Source organism: Mus musculus, chromosome 5, assembly GCF_000001635.26.
Source record: "Mus musculus strain C57BL/6J chromosome 5, GRCm38.p6 C57BL/6J".
Taxonomy (NCBI): Eukaryota; Metazoa; Chordata; class Mammalia; order Rodentia; family Muridae; genus Mus; species Mus musculus.
Genome location: NC_000071.6, coordinates 70,549,099 through 70,567,057, shown reverse-complemented (window position 1 = coordinate 70,567,057; position 17,959 = coordinate 70,549,099). Strand labels below are relative to the sequence as shown.

The 17,959-nt window shown below is 39.9% G+C and overlaps 1 non-coding gene across 1 annotated transcript; it reads left to right on the top strand.

The window, feature by feature from the left end:
- The first annotated feature begins 16,112 nt into the window (after positions 1-16,112).
- On the top strand, positions 16,113-16,217 carry Gm26072. Its single transcript, XR_003956049.1, has one exon. It is a non-coding gene; the product is annotated as a U6 spliceosomal RNA (small nuclear RNA).
- Positions 16,218-17,959: the final 1,742 nt, after the last annotated feature.

Sequence of the window (17,959 nt, the reverse complement as noted above, 5' to 3'; positions counted from 1 at the left end):
CAGTTCCTGCGGTAACTGCTGATGCCGCGGACACCACAATGGCTGTAACAATGGCAGCTGTTATTCCAAAACCTCTCTTTTGCCGAATAAGACTCGTTATTGGGAACTTCTCTGGATCTGCCTCAACAGGCACAGGGACAAAGATTGGTAGATGAACCACTAAGGCTAAGAATTTGGTTCCATTCCAGCATTGCATCAAAAAACAAGTAACATTTGTACAATCTAACCATTCTTTATTATTTTGAAATTCAGCCAATATAAAGAAAAATGGAGGATTGACACAAACTTCTACTGGAGAAGTAGTCATATTTTTGATAATTCTATTAGTTGTCACATTATCTAAATGAGTAGAGGTATTGGAAAGAGTGGCAGAAACATTCAATATCTCATGAAAGGTTCCAGTCAGCAATGCAAAGGCTGACAGACTGGTACTAGCACCTGCCTCATTGCTTAAAATCCATTGGTAATATGGCCAAATATTTTCTTTCCCTGTAGCATCTCCTTTATCACTCATTATAGCAAAATCTAGTGGGGGTGACAAGACAAAACCCTTTGCTATTTCTTTCCGAGGAAAAATTTTTGATTGACAAGGTGAAAAAACTATAGGAAATGCGAGGTCTGGATGACACCAAGGCATGCTGCGTATAGCAGTAGCATTGCCAACAGGCCATCGTGATCTTTTGGGAATGGTCACCTTTCCCTTTATCATAATAGTGGTGATGTTTATAGGTGAAGTTATATTATTTTCAACATCACCTGAGCCTGATTGCGCTCCTTGAGCAACTTGCGTTAAAGCATTAAACAACACTCCAGAGCTCACCTTATTTTGGTTAATGGGATCTGCCCAATTAGAGATAATCTTTTTCTTTAAAAATATACAGGGTGTAAAAGGTTTATCCACATTATGCACAAAGCATAGTGTATAATTCAAATGAAAACTAGTACTATTATACACCCGTGGCTCTTGAGGAGTTTGTCGTGCACAAGGCGCATCCAAATAACATTCCGTTGCAAAAAATGAAGGCAAGGTAGAAGAATTGGAATGTACCGGTAAAGGTACTGGCCAAGATCTTACTATGGCCCACAAAGGTATACTTATCCCAGTCTCAATCATCAGGAGCAGGAGAATCATCTTGGGGTTCATCTTGCTCTTTCACGGTCCTTGTCAGTCGTGTCGGGACCCAAAGTGGATTTTCTTCACCCTGTGGAAAAACACAAATAGCTCCTCGGGATCTGATTAAGATAGGATCCGGGCCATACCATTTATTATCAAGGACATTTTTCCATTTGACCATTTCATTGGGCGATTGAGGCCATTGTCCGTGCCTTTCAGCTGGTGATCTTCCAGCATCATCCAATTTAAAAAAATTAAGAGTAAATATTGTAAGGGATAGAGCCATCTTTGGCGTCATAGCCTCTATTCCCCCTTTCTGTTTTTGCAAATATTGTTTCAGAGTGCGATGGGCTCTCTCAATTATGCCTTGGCCCTGTGGATTATAGGGCAATCCAGTAATATGTTTTACTTGCATTTGTTTGCAAAATTGGCTAAATTTAGAAGAAGTATATGCAGGACCATTATCTGTCTTTAACACTAGGGGCTTGCCGCATGCAGCCCAAGCCTCTAAGCAGTGAGATATGACATGAACTGCTTTTTCCCCTGTCAAGGGAGAGGCATGTAGGACACCAGAACTGGTATCGATGGATACATGTAGATATTGTAATTTCCCAAAAGATGGGATATGCATGACGTCCATTTGCCAAACATCTAGGGGTCGCAATCCGCGAGGATTAACACCCACGGAAGGTGCATTAACAAATTCTACACATTTACCACACTGTAGGAGAATATTTTGGGCTTCTTTTCGTGTGAGCTTAAACTTTTGTCGTAATGTAGAAGCAGGGACATGATAAAGTTGATGAAAATTTTTTTTTGCACTTTCTATAGAACCTTGTAATAGAAAAACCATGTCTCTTGTGGCTGAGTCAGCAATGGCATTTCCCTTAACCATAGGTCCAGGTAATGATGTATGTGCTCTAATATGTTGAATATAAAAGGGATGCTCACGCATCAAAATACAATTTTGTATTTTCATCAAAATTTCAGATACAGGACTGGACTGTTTAAAATTTCCGGCAGTCTCTAATGCTAGAACCGCATTAACTACATAAACAGAATCAGAGATAATATTTATGGGCATAGGAAATCTTTTAAAGACTTCTAAAACCACCAAACATTCTACCAATTGAGGGGCTCCTGGTGTAAATTGCAACCTTACAGCCTTTTCATTGATTACATAACTTCCAACTCCTGTTTTGGATCCATCTGTATAAATAACGATGGCTCCCTTTAAAGGGGTATTAGCCGTTACCTTTGGAAATATTACTGGATGTAATAACATAAAATGTAATAACGGATGTTTAGGATAATGATTATCAATTAAACCAGAATAACTGCATCTAAGAATGGCCCATTCATCTATAGTAGCACACAATATTTGCATTTGTGCGACAGCATAAGGGACAATTATGCTATAAGGCATTTTTCCAAAGTGAGTGATTGAAGTTTTTATCCCTTTGTGGGCCATATTTACTACCATGGTGGGATAATGCTCTATAGTCTTATTAGGGGATATATGTGGATGTATCCATACTAAAGGACTATTTTGCCATAACACAGCAGTTGGCAGATTGATGGTGCATAATATGCATAGGCACAAAGGTTCTTGCTCATTTATACGAGTTAACTGTGCTGTTTGGATCGCCTTTTCCACTTTTCTAAGAACATCAGAAGCCTCAGGTGTTAATTGTCTCAATGAGGTAATATGTGAGTCTCCTTCTAGAATTTGAAATAAAGGTTTTAACTCCGAAGTAGGGGTCCTTAAATAAGGTCTAATCCAATTTATATCTCCTAATAATTTTTGAAAATCATTTAGTGTCTGTAGATGATCTTTTCTAATACTAATCTTTTGTGGGGTGACACATCGTAAAGTAATAGTGGCTCCTAGAAAATGACTAACATTAGACTGCTGTACCTTTTCTGGTGCAATACTCAAACCATTATTTTTTAAAGTTTCATTAAGCAAGCCATAAGCTTGCTGTATACTTTCTTCTTCAGGTCCACAAATTACAATGTCGTCCGTATAGTGACAAATTTTTAAGGAGGGGGAACCATCCCTAACCGGTTGTAAAGCTTTTCCTACATATAACTGACATATGGTAGGGCTATTTGCCATTCCTTGGGGTAATACCCGCCATTGGTACCTTTTATCAGGTTCCATATGATCAATAGAAGGCAAGGTGAATGCAAATCTAGGTTTATCTTTCTTATTTAATAGAATTGAAAAGAAACAATCCTTAATATCTACTACTATAATTCTCCAATCCTTAGGTAGAGCTGAGAATAGGGGGAGTCCTTTTTGTACAGGACCCATAACTTGCATTTGTGCATTAATGGCTCTTAGGTCATGTAACAATCTCCATTTACCTGACTTTTTCTTTACAACAAAAATGGGGGTATTCCAGGGTTATTGAGTGGGTTCCACATGTCCCAGGTCTAATTGTTCTTGTACTAATTCTTTAGCTGCTTTTAACTTCTCAGAGGGCAAAGGCCATTGAGGCACCTACACCATGTCCTCCGTATGCTACAGGATGGGCACAGGCTCTTCAGTGGCCCCTAGAAAAATCCCAGCCCTTTCTTGTCTGCCTTTACAGTGGCTTTAACTGGTGAAATTCTACCTTGCAAAATTTTTCCAAGACCTAGTCCAGGTATATATCCCATTCCTTTCATCATTTCCTTGCTTTTCTGAGAGTAATCATTAGTCAATATAAAGTTCATAGCTGATAACACATCTCTCCCCCACAAGTTTACAGGCAAAGGGAGTACATATGGTTGAAAAAGCCCTGTCCTTCCTTCTTTATCTTTCCATTGTAAGGATTTTGCACTTATAGTTGGGGTAGCCTCATATCCTAATCCTTGTAAGCTATGTGACGATTGATTAACAGGCCAAGAAGCAGGCCACCACTTACTAGATATAATGCTTTTATCTGCTCCTGTATCCATTATACCTTGAAAGGGTTTTCCTTCTATTTGTAAAGATATGTACTTTATTTTCAAACATACTCTTTCTACCCTTTGTACACTGCTTTTGCATATTACCTGTTTTCTTATGTTGTTTAGAATAACTCCAACCTTGGGTTTCCAATTTTAAGCTAACTTTCTGTTACAATCAAAAGGCTGCCTGCCCCTTTAAAAGCTCCATTTGCAATCAACCTTCAGCAGGGCTTTTTCAGCTGTACTTGACTCCCAGCCACTGTGCAGCTAACTTGTCAATTTTTGCTGTGCAGATTGAGACTGCTTTTTTTATTTTTCAACATGAAACACAGAACAACAATCATTCAATCATCCAAGCAAAAACAAACACGAGTTGACAGACATATAGACAATTTGGTGCACCAAAAAACAGAAAATAGAACACAGATATCCTATTCGAAGCTAAAAATATTTCCATAGGAGCCAGAGAGGAAGCAGGACATCTCCCGTTTTCCGTCTGTCCCTAGGAGGGCTCTGAAATAGCTTATTTTCATTTTTTTTCCTTCTTCTAGGAATTCTGCACAGTGGCTGCTTCTAATAGTTACTCCTCTTTCCCTGAGAGCTATCTTTAAGCCTTTGATGAAGGCTGCCTCTTTAGTCAAAGTCCTCGAGAGGAGGGTAAATTGACTTAATTTTTTGTTCTTCATTTTTTATATTATCCTTTATATCTTTATATTATCCTTTGTATCTTTACATTTTATATTATCCTTTGTATCTTTATATTTTAGCTTCCTTTCTTTTTCTCTTTTTATATTTCTTAAGTTACTTATTTTTCTGCGCGCGTCTTCTTTTTCCTTTCTCTCTGTTTCTGATATGCCTTCCTGGTACTCCTACAAAGTCGCTGCCCTTCCTTAACAGCTGGTCCCACACAAACCCAGCAACAATTACCAGACCCACTGCGTAAGAAAGCATACCTCTCAGAGACTTACCTTAATTTCTTTATACTTACTGGTACCACCGTTCCTCATCTGAAGAGTTCTGAATCCACGCAGTTGAATCCTTCTCAGCAGTCTGTTTTGCAGGAACCTTTATTAACACCGCTCCCCAGCTGAAGAGTTCTGAATCCACGCCGGATCCTTCTCAGCAGTCTGTTTTACGGGAACCTTTATTAACCGCTCCTTCCCCGCGATGCAGTTCTGAATCCTCCCTGTAGCAGGGTGTCTTCGCTCGTGCCTGAAGATGTTTCTTGTCCCGGGTTTTCGGCACCACTTTTTGCGCACGCTCGACTCGACCAGCAAGAACGACGCTGCAACAGGATCCTTCTGCACACGTTTATTGGGAGAGCTTGATTGCAGAGGCGAAAAGACTTCGAGCCCAGAACTGGTGCTGCTTTTATAGGCCTAGGAGGGGCGTGTCTCATACCCGGATTGGTTATGCACTAAGCCTCATTTGCATGTTCCTCATCTGATTGGCTACTCTCTCTCAGTACCTCACAGAGCCTCATTATCATATCTCATTTGCATGTCTCACATCCGATTGGCTACTCTCTTAGTACCTTAGAGAACCTCATTATCATGCCTGGGCCAGGCAGTGTTTTTGCAAAAAACTTTCCTGCATATGTACACATTGGTTGTTTATCCAATCTTATGCGTGGTGGCCAGCAGTAGTCAGTGCCACTCAGCAACGGCACATGTGGCTTCCCACACCTTTCCAACCATAATAGCCCTCACTCTACAGTTCAGGGAACCAATATGAGAATTCTGCCAATTTCTGAGTATATCTATCCCAATTATACATTCTGGAACTGGGGAAATCACCACAGGATATGTCCGGGGACCTACTGGACCTACTGTGAGTCGGACATCAGTCAAAACTCCATTAATCACCTGCCCTCCATAAGCCCCTACTTTAACTGGAGGGCCACAATGTTTCTTGGGATCCCCTGGGATCAGTGTCAACTCAGAACCAGTATCCAGCAGACCCCGAAAAGTCTGATTATTTCCTTTTCCCCAGTGTACAGTTACCCTTGTAAAAGGCCGTAGGTCCCTCTGGGGAAGAACTGGAGAAAGGGTAACAGCAAAACCTTTGGGTGTCTTATCAAGACCTGGCCATCCCTTCATTCAAGGGGTTCTGGATCTGCAAACTGTCTCAAGTCTGGAAATTGATTCACTGGCCGAGATTGCTGTTTACCATGATCTAATGTAGCCTTTCTTTCATTTGGCTGTTTACCACGATCTAATGTAGCCTTTCTTTCATTTGGCTGTTTACCACGATCTAATGTAGCCTTTCTTTCATTTGTTTGAGAAATTTTCTGCTTATACAGATCAAACAAATATGCAGTAGGCTTCCTATGTATTCCATTCCTGGAAACACCATGATTGGTTAGCCAGTGCCAAAGGTCCAACCGAGTCATGCCATTATAAATTTCACCTCTCCTGTGCTGACCATTACTGGGTATGTTATTATAAACATTCTTTTGTCTACGCTGTCCATTATAATAACTAGGATCACCTTGTCTCCTGCGATTCAATGCTGCCACCTGGCCCTTGTTACCTCGGAATCCAACTAAACCCAGTGAATTTAATTCATCTAATTGAGCAGAAGCATCTCCAATGCTAAGATCTGGCACAAGGAAAAGGGAAAGAACAAAACCATTCAAATGTGCTGGTGCCCCTCTCACCAATTTGCGTCTTATAGAGCTGGTGAAGGGCATATCTTCTGGACCTTCCCATTGTGGACAATTAGGCTTTACACAATATATCCACTCTAGCATTGCAATTTCCCTAAGTCTTAAAATCCCTTCATCAACACTAAGCCACGGAATATCAGGCATCTCCAAGTCATTTCCAGTAGGCCATCTTTTGATAAACACCTCAGCCAACCATTCAAACAAACTTTTGACACCTTTTTTAACTATGCCAGCTTCAGTATTAAACCTAGAATCTCTGCTCAGAGGACCCATGTCAATAAACTCAGCCTGCTCTAGTTTTATGCTCCTTCCACCCTTATCCCACACCCTTAAAATCCATTCCCACACATATTCACCCGGTTTCTGCTTGAATGAATTGGCAAACTCATTAAGCTCCTTAGTAGTGTAGCGAATTTCCTCATGGACTACACTTTCTACCTCCCCTCTAGGAGTCTGTTTTGCTTTGAGTCTGGTTACAGGTCTAGAAGACACTATTGGTGGGCCTTGAGAAACATCAGTAGTGAAAGTCATTGCTGGTTTATCAGACTCTGCAAAATTAATTTCCTCATGTGGGGAAGGCATTATTTCAAGGGGTGTGGCTGAGGATACTACTTCCTCAGGTGGGGCAAACCCTTGAGAATCTGAAGATTCAAAATTCTCAGTGAAGAATAAAAAATTACTGAACTCTCCCTCACCCCAGAGCCCGACCCCTCCCATCTAGAGAGCGTTCCCAGAACACTCCTGAACTCTTCACCCCAGAATGCATTCCTGAACTCCTCACCCTAGAGTTCGAACCCTCCCAACTAAAAACTGTTCCAAGAACATTTTTGAGATAAGGGCCTCCTGGAACAACCTCAGAATGAACCGGGTACATTGCCAAATAATAGGACATGACCCCTTAGTTACGTAGAATCCCTTGGCAGAACCCCTTGTCCCTTGGCAGAACCCCTTAGTTATGTAAACTTGTACTTTCCCTGCCCCGCTCTCCCCCCTTGAGTTTTTCCTATATAAGCCTGTGAAAGATTTGGCTGGTCGTCAATTCTCCTCTACACCACTAGGTGTATGAGTTTCGACCCCAGAGCTCTGGTCTATGTGCTTTCATGCTGTTGCTTTATTAAATCTTGCCTTCAACATTTTGAGTTCGGTCTCAGTGTCTTCTTGGGTCCGCGGCTGTCCTGAGGCTTGAGTGAGGGTCTCCCTCCAGGGGTCTTTCATCAGCTTCAACATGGTCTTCCCACACATCCCCGTCCCATGTTGTAGGATCCCATTCTTTGCCAATTAGAGCCCTTACTTTAACTTTCGACACACTCTGAGGCTGAGACTTGAATTTTCACTGTAGTTCAGCCAACCTTACAATGAGAGTTTCTGTTTGATTTTCTGCAACTTGAGCTCTATTGCTACAAGAGAGAAGATTCTCCTCAAGGACACACTTAGCAACTTTTAGATCGTTTACTTGTGTCTGGAACCTTTCGATTTTATCATACAACTTCTTCCTTTCATTCATCATTTTTTCCACAGATACTAAGAGCAGCCAGCCAGTAAAATCATTTTCCGATTTTTTCCCCATCTTGTAGAAAGCTTTGTGCACTGAATCACCTAATTCATTAAGAAAATCAAGGTCATTAGCTTCTTTAAGTTCGGAATATAGTTTCAACCATGGGTCTTCAAAATTCTCTGAGCTCCCAGGAGGGAGAGAATCTGGAGAGGTTTCAATAGTTGAAAGTGCTGGTGGATCAACAAGCCAATTCCAGTATTTTAAAAGATTCATCCTTGTACTTCTGTTACTCTAGAACCACTCCTGGTACCAACTTCTGTATTAGTCAGGGTTCTCTAGAGTCACAGAACTTATGGACAGTCTCTAGATAGTAAAGAAATTTATTGATGACTTACAGTCGGCAGCCCAATTCCCAACAATTGTTCAGTAGCAGCTGTGAACGGAAGTCCAAGGATCTAGCAGTTACTCAGTCTCACACAGCAAGCAGGTGAAGGAGCAAGAGCTAGAGCTAGACTCCCTTCTTCCAATGTCCTTATATTGTCTCCAGCAGAAGGTGTAGCCCAGATTAAAGGTGTGTTCCACCACACCTTTAATCCCAGATGAAAGGCATAGCCCAGATTAAAGGTGTGTTCCTTAAACTTGGAGATTCAATCTTCTGGAATCCATAGCCACTATGGCTCAAGATCTTCAAACCAAGATACAGATAAGGATCTCCAAGCCTCCAGATAAGGGTCACTGGTGAGCCTTCCAATTCCGGATTGTAGTTCATTCCAAATATTGTCAAGTTGACAACCAGGAATAGCCACTACAGTGGTTATTTTTATTCTTTATGTGAATAATAAAAATGCATTAAAATTCACAAATCATCAGGATGCCAAATGACGTAAAAAGTAATATATCTCAGAACAACTCTCAAGTGGCCAACTCTAGGTCGAATTACATAGTTTATAGCATGTGAAAAATTATGACCTATTTTCTTTTTATGTCATAAAATAAGAAGAAAACAAACATTTAATAATTAGTGGTAGGGGCTACACTGATGGCTCGATGGTTTAAGAGTGTTTGTTAGATAGAGTAGCAGAAGTCAGAGGCCTCAAACCAGACCAATGACTCATTGCAATGAACATTTGCGAGCAAAGAAGTGTGGACAAAAGGAAATACTGAGGGACACACTGTGCCACACTATAGCTTTCATTAGATTTTTTTTTCTTTATTGAGGGTAATGTTGCAAGGGTGGAGGGTGGAATAAGGGGAGGAGAGATGAACGGGATTGGGATACATGATATGAAATTCACAAAAACCAATAAAAAGGTTTTTTTGTTTGTTTGGTTGGTTGGTTTGTTTTGTTTTGTTTTTAAAGAGTGTTTGTTGGTATTACAGAAGTCCCAAATTTGGTTCACAAAACCGATATGTATAGCTCGCAACCACCTTTCTAACTTCAGATCCAGGGAAAATAACATTTTCTTCTGGCTACCTCTCTCTCTCTCAGCAAACACACAGAAATACACACACACACACACACACACACACACACACACACACAGAGAGAGAGAGAGAGAGAGAGAGAGAGAGAGAGAGAGAGAGAAAGATTTTAAAATGCTATTTCTACTTCAATATTTGAAAGTATTCTAGGATTTAGCCAGTCTGTGTGCTCTTCTTTTGGTGCCAAAACCCGGGACGAGAAACATCTTCAGGCACGAGTGAAGACCCCCTGCTACAGGGAGGATTCAGAACTATATCGCAGGGAAGGAATGGTTAATAAAGGTTCCTGTAAAACAGACTGTTGAGAAGGATCCAGCGTGGATTCAGAACTCTTCAGCTAGGGAACGGTGGTAATGAAGTGTTCCCGAAACACAGACTGTTGAGAAGGATTCAACTGCGTGGATTTAGAACTCTTCAGCTGGGGAACAGGGGTACCCATAAGTAAAAGGAAATTAATGTAAGTCTCTGAGAGGTATGCTTTCTTACTCAGTAGGTCTGGTAATTGTCGTTGGGGTTGTGTTGCTTGCTTTCTTTTTTAGCCTTGATATTATGCTATTGCCTTAATTTTTCATCACCCTGGACACGAGTGTATCTGCTGGGGGTAGCTCGGCAGACACATAAGATCATAAAGCAAGTGTAGATAAACTTGTGGATTGAACTTGGGGCTAAGAACCTCACGTAGATAAGTGAGTACCTCAAGGACACTTTATCCAGGTCAAGAAATGTGAGCTAGCTGTTAAGGAAGGGCAATGACTTTTGCAGGAGCACCAGGGAAGCATATCAGAAACAGAGAGAAATGAAAAAGAAGGCATGCGTAGAAAAATAAGTAAAAAAAAAAAAAAAAAAAAAAAAAAAAAGTATTTTAGAGCTCTCCTAGGGACAGAAGAAAAACGGGAGACGCCCTGCTTTGGATAGGATATCTGTGTCCCTTTGAGACCCCAAGTTTTATTCCCTGTCTGTCTATTGTCTGTTTTTGGTGTATGATTATTGTTTTGTGTTTTATGTTGAAAAATATAATTGGTTAAAATTTTATCTTCTGGCTGTCCATCCTTTAACTTGTATGAAAAGTAGCCTCAATTTGCACAGCAGAAAGTGATAAAAGCACTGTGGCTGGGAGTCAGGTACAGCTGAAAAAGCCCTGCTGAGGGCAGATTGCAAATGGAGCTCTTAAAGGGGCAGGCAGCCGCATATAGACGGACCTTCTGTTCGGGGATTTGGAGAGAGATTAGATTCTCCTTGCTGGGATGTCCTATTTTCACTGATCAAGCTTAATTTGCAAAATCCAGCATGGGATAGAGATATGCTGTTTGATCAAGGTTGATTTGCACAACAACAGACAGGATATCCAGTGCAAGTATTTGAGCAGGTGAATCAGATTGCCATAAGGGTGTGGAAATCATTGCCCACCGGTGTTGACAGTGTTGTAGAACTCCAGAGAGACAATGAGGCACTGAATCAGGTGAGAGAGGAGCGCTCTCAATTGGTTTGGGAGAGAGGGTCTGTTTGTGTTTCCTCAGGATCATCTACAACAGCTGCAGGTCCTGGAGAGGCTGACCAGAGCAATTCAGGGCAGGTGGAGCTGTGAGGACGTGGATGTTCCTGTGGCTGGAGGTGCTCCCGCTAGTGAAAACTGAAGAGCTCTGTGTTCCTGAAACCTATGCCATTGACGAATTCGGGTGTTTCCTCAATTCTTTACATCTAACGCCAGATTTTAAGCCTTAATGGAACTCGAATAGCATCCATCATGGTTGGCAATTTTACCTCTTGGCTTACCTCTGCTTTTTCTTACTTTAAGGAATGGGTGGGGTTAATTTTGTTTGCTGCTGCCATCTGCTGTGGGCTTGTGTCCATGCTCTGGTTGGTCTGCAAGCTCAGAACCCAAAACAAAACAAAACCGTGACAAGGTAGTTATCACTCAAGCACTTGCAGCCACTGAACAAGGGGCCTCCCCTGAAATTTGGCTATCCATGCTTAAGAATTAATTGACATCTGAGTTCTCTGCTCCTGTGCTCCTCGGTTCTGTGGAAAATGAGAGAGACTCAACAATTAAAGCTCGCCTTAGGCCATACTCAGCTCTTGCACCCCTAGAGGCTAGACTCATTGCACAGGGACGAGTGAGTAGGTCGTTGACTCTTATGGATTGTTGGGCTAAGCACCGCATAGGAGTCGCTCAGAGGTTTGGGCACTGCTAGAAGACAGGTCGATTTGCATGAGGGTTGAGTGTCCAAGTGTCCCTCTCCTATGAAAAACGGAACGGGAGCAGGTCAGGGTTGCTCTGGGTAAAAGCCTGTGAGCCTAAGAGCTAATCCTGTACGTGGCCCCTATTTCTGCACACTAGGGATTCGACCTCTATCTTCATCCATTAAATAGTGGCTTGCGTTTTAATAAAATAAAATGGGGGAGACGTGGGGAGCCGTGAGCAATTGCCATCATGAGCCTCAGCTGTGCTTAACTGGTAAACAAGTAATGTGCGCAGGTGAAAGAGTAAATTCGTGCCAAGTCACTGCCCATCCTGGGGCGTAGTAGTGGGGTGATGAGTGAGCAGCTAATCAGGAGCTGACACGTCACATGGAGGGGTATATAAGCAGCATCATTTTCCTTGTTCAGGGTTCTTCTTTCGCCTATGCAATCAATGCTCTCCCAATAAACGTGTGCAGAAGGATCCTGTTGCAGCGTCGTTCTTCCTGGCCAGTTGAGTGCGTGCAAGATTCTTTTCCATTTATTTATTTATTTATTTATTTAACATCCCAATTGCAGCCACCTGCTCTTCCCAGTTTACCCACTCCCACCACACCTCCCTTCATCTCTGAGAAGGGGGAAACCTGAAGCTCCAAGGGGAACCTGAAGCTCCAAGATAGTTGAAGGAGGAAGGCAAATCTGCAATGTGTCTGTATAGATCTGAGGACAGCTCAGTACATTCTCACCAAACTGGCAGGAGTGGCTGTGCATTCATTTATGTCCATCTCCCACAGGTCACCGGTCTATCCAAGCCAGCGATGACAAATAATGATGTCAACAGTGAGTTTACATGCTGTATTATTGTGACAAGGCTTTGATCTCAAAGTGGTATCAAAGCCTCATGGTGTCTATCTGTGAATCCACTACCTGTCCAGTTACAATAGTAGTGTTTATCCCAAATTTTGGACAAAAACTGTGAAGATATAAAGGACTCTTGCTTCTCCAGTTCCTTCCGAGAAATTGCCACTTTTGTGAATATCCCAGGAGAAAGGGGCTTCCTCTGCCCTTGTCATCTTGGGTACAGAGGGTGACCTGTTAAACTGTCACAGATTCCTACGGAGAGAATGCTTGCTGACATTGAGGCACTTGTCATGAAGGCCCTGAGCACCTTGTCCGTATCAGCCACACTGGACATGCTCGAAGTTTCTGTGAGACAGAAAACAATGAGGGTGCTTATAGCCCTTGCCACAATGGTACTGTGTGCCAGGATAGAATCAATGGCCATTGCTGCTTCTGTGTTCCTGTATACCAAGGCAGGTATTGTGACTTAAAAGTAGATGAACTTGTTTCTGATCCCTGCACGAATGAGGTTGTGTGCCTCAATGAGGCAGGAAGATGTCTTTGTGTCTGCCCTCAAGAGCATTCTAGAGGACTCTGCATTGGAAATTGATGAATACGGATCCCAGCCATGTTCTTGGCACTTACTTCTGTGAATATTCACCTGAATTCTTTGGAGACTACAGTGAACTCAACTTTGATGGATGGGCCAGTATGCCTTCTCTCCATGGAGGTCTGTGCAGGTTTTAAAAATAACTTTTTAGTTTTTTGTTAGAAGAAAAAACTAAATAACCATAAAGGCTTTGGATAACTTCAAGTTTAAATCATATTTAAAAAAAAAAGAAAACAAAACAAACAAACAAACAAAAAATCTAGAGCTGGGCGTGGTGGCACACACCTTTGATCCCAGCACTCGGGAGGCAGAGGCAGGCAGATTTGTGAGTTCGAGACCAGCCTGGTCTACAAAGTAAGTTCCAGGACAGTCAGGGCTATACAAAGAAATCCTGTTTCGAAAAAACCAAAACAAAACAAACAACAACAACAACAACAACAACAAAAACAAGAATGAAAACTATTGCTTTGGCAAGATTTTTATCAACTTGACACAGCTAGAAACAAATGTTGACACAGCTAGAAACAAATGAAAAGAGAAACTTCAATCGAGAACATATGTCCATATTTTTTCTCACTGAGACATTTTCTTGATTATTGATAGAAGAGGGCAATATTGAGATTAGTGCTGCCTCAGGAATTACGGTCCTAGATTGTATATGAAGAAGACTGAGCAAGTCATGGGCTTGAGATGAAATCCAAATACTCAGGTTCTGCCGTGGTGTCTGCATTAGTTCCTGCCTCCAAGGTCCTGCCCTGAGTTCCTACCTTTGCTTCCATTCATGATGGACTACAAGCTGAAATAAACTCTTTCCTCCATAACTTGCTTTAGGACATGTTCATTATCATTTCTATGGAAAGGAAACCTGGAATTAAGTATTGTAAAACAGAAAATAAAAAATGCTTATGCTACTAGCTTGAATGATTTACTTTGTGAGAAAATGTAGATGTGAATATTTTCTTCACTGTGATAGGGGATACTTTAATGAATATTTATTCAATAGATATTGTATGCACAGATATATAGAGAAATAGAGATAAATAATACAGATATAAATATAGATGATATAGATGCTAGATAATAAATATAGAAATATAGATGATAGATATAGATATATAGAAATATATTATATATATATATATATATATATGTGTATATATATAACATTTTCACCACTTTTACCCTATTCTTTCTGTTTCTTTCAGACTAAAATAAAACTTTTGAGTATGAAAATTTTTGTTAAAATAACAATTCTCTTATTTGAATTTATTATTTCTTTTATTTTTTTACTTATGAGGCTCATTTTTTAACCAAGACCTTTCAGATATTTCTTTCCAAACATTCTAAATTTAATCCTGCTTTTACAAGTAGATTTTAACAAACATACTCCACCATTCTATTAAGATAAAGTCATGGGTCATGTTATGCCTTCATGACATTGAGAAAAGTGTGAACATTTATCTACATGAAGACATCACTAGATTTACTAGTGAGTAAAGCTATAAATGAGATAATGTTATATGTTGCGAGCCAACCCACGGCTCACATGGACCTGGTACACCTGGGTGGCAGGTGGGGGCTGAAAGACAGAAACTAGGCAGTCGAGAGAAATAATGGAGGCCAAGTCAAGGTTCCTGATCAAGGCTCACATGTTTAATAGCAGTCTGTGCTTATAAAGGGGGGAGGGGGGAGGCCCATTCCTGCCAATCCATTCTTGTTGCCTGGAACCAGCTGCAGGTGATGACATCCAGGATAGGGTGTGGTCTCTGGAATATCTCAGGGCCCTCTCAGCAGGTAGGAGTGTCTTGAAGGAGAGCAGCAGCAATGACTGAACAACAGAGCCATCTAGGCAGGAAGGCTCCACCCCAGGTGATCTAATTCTCAGTGGCAACAGAGTCTGAACCAGCCTGTTTCAGGCTGGGGGAGGTTACAGTTATAGATATTGGGAACAAAGGAAAACATACTGCCCTGTTTTCTATGAAATAAATTCTACATAAATGTGAAAATGCCCAAAGGATGCATGTGGAATGAAGAAAAGCCCAAAGTCTAGGAACCTGGAACATGATAAAAGCATAAACTAGCTGAAAATGGATATGGGTACTAAGGCTAATTTTCTTTTGCAAGGTATATTAACTACATTAGATTTTCCCCATGCCTTTTATTCACAGGAAGAACTTGCATCTGCTAAATGAATGCTGAAATGAAATGAAATGGAATGATTTCTAAATCATGCCTCTATATTCTAAAGTCAAATGGTCTTTAACATACCCAAACATACTAACTGCTCCATAACTGCAAAATCCTTGAAAAGCGAGGCAGGATAGCAAATAAGAACTGTCTATGAGTAAATGATATGGACTTCTTCATTAAGAATAAAGGTATTCTCTGGGCGGTGGTGGCACATGCCTTTAATCCCAGTCTTTGGGAGGCAGAGGAAAGCAGTTTTCTGAGTTCGAGGACAGCCTGGTCTACAGAGTGAGTTCCAGGACAGCCAGGGCTACACAGAGAAACCCTGTTTCGAAAGAGAACAGAACAGAACAAAACAAAACAAAACAAAAATTAAATAAAGATGTTATGTTTTATAATTGTCGTGGTTTAACAAAAATTGTCCTCCATAGACTCAGGGATTTCACTCTTGCTCCCTAGGTGATGATGTTATTTATGGAATTTTTATGATGTGTAGCCTTTGTGTAAGAAGTGCATCAGGTGAGCATTAACATTTCATAGCCTCACCCCTCTTCCACTTTGATATTTCTACATGCTTATGCGTAAAGATGTGATCTCTCGTGATCATTTTGGAAGCTCATATACTAAAATTGGAACGATACAGAGAAGATTATCATGGCCCCTGGGGAAGGAAGATGCTTGAATTTGTAAAGCATTCCATATATATGGACTGTTGTATTGCTTTGGGAAGAACATGAAGGCAGAAGAGAAACTATTTGAAAAAAGGAAGAAGCTCAGAGACGTGGGGACAAAAAAAAGGCTATATAGGATTTCAATATAATTGAATTACATTATATACATTTATAAAAATACCATAACAAATTCATTATTTTGTTTAATTAATAAATGATAATAAATATGTTTTTAAAATAAAAAGTGATTTCTCAACTTTTTTATTTGACCGCCATGCTTATTGATTTCTGATATTTCTCCTTACCATGATGGACTCAAATCCATCAATAAATATAAGCTAAAAACAAAACAAAACACTCTCTATCCTGTTTAAATGATCTTCAGTCTTTGTATGTTATTACAAAAAGATAAAGCTATATAATATAGCAATCAAAAATAATAAATAATAATGCAGAGTAATGAAGAGTTAAATGTTATAAAGTTCATATGCTTATACAAATTCAGTTCATTTGAGAGTAAATTCCATTTTATGAGTTCAGTATAATACTAAAAAGAATTGAGACATTGGCATCAATATATTTTTCAAGAAGCATTTTAATGCAATGATTATTTGATTACTTTAATTCAGATGATCCTATGCCTTAATCTGTTTTCCCTTCATTATAATTTTATAATAATTATAATATGGCAGCTTTAAAAGATATTGTAATGATACACTAACATAAAATTTTTGTAATTATAAATTATGATATAATCCTGACCACCATCATTGCCTTGCACATATTTAGCAAGAATAGGAACCTCTAATTTTGGGTATGCTTTCACTTAACAGATTTGTGAAAACATTAGATTAAATTTAAGTTATTTTGCTATCCATTGTATCTTTAATAACATAATCATTTTATGTTTTAGTATTCCTTCAAGAAATACTGATACTTAGAAAGACTTTGGGTTTTTAAACAACTGAAATGGAAATGGTTGATGATTAAGCCAGCTTGTAGAAAGGGAGGGAGGGAGGGAGGGAGGGAGGAAGAGAGAGAGAGAGAGAGAGAGAGAGAGAGAGAGAGAGAGAGAGAGAGAGACTCTGAATGTATACTGGTTTGTAGGGTTCTTTTGGAAATCACAGTAGAGACATTGAGTTTATCAGTATATAAATCTCGTTTCAGGAGGAGAGTTTGGGCTACAGATATTAATTTAATGGTTGGTTAATTTGCTCTATTAATTTAGTCATTAGAATCTGACTATGTGATGACAATCAAAATTATTTTAAAGCATTGAAATATAAAACTATGACTATGCACAAGTAGTATTCAGAAACTGGTGTTTCTTGTCTCCAGAAAAAAATCAAGAATTACTTGAGTAAAGAGAAGATAGACTGTCAATATAATTAATTTTAACCTGGAAAAAGAGGGTGTTTTCTTGCATCTTTGATAGTAAATTGAGACATCTCCAAGAAATCTAGGAGAGGCAAATTAGGATCAATAAAAAGGTAGAACACTAAACCTAAATATAAATGGGGAACCTTCCCATTGCACCTCTTTTAAATGCAATTGAGAATAAAACCAGGAACCCAGTATGTATGCTTATAATTCTAGTTCTTGAAAGATACAGGCTACTTCAGGTACATAGGTAGTGTCTGGCCAGCCTCAATGACAGGAGAAATTACATATGAACAAACAAACAAACAAACAAACAAACTAACTAACCAACAAAAAAAGCAAAAACAAAAAATAAACTGAAAGTAAAAATGTAAAATACCCCTTTTCAATGGTGTCA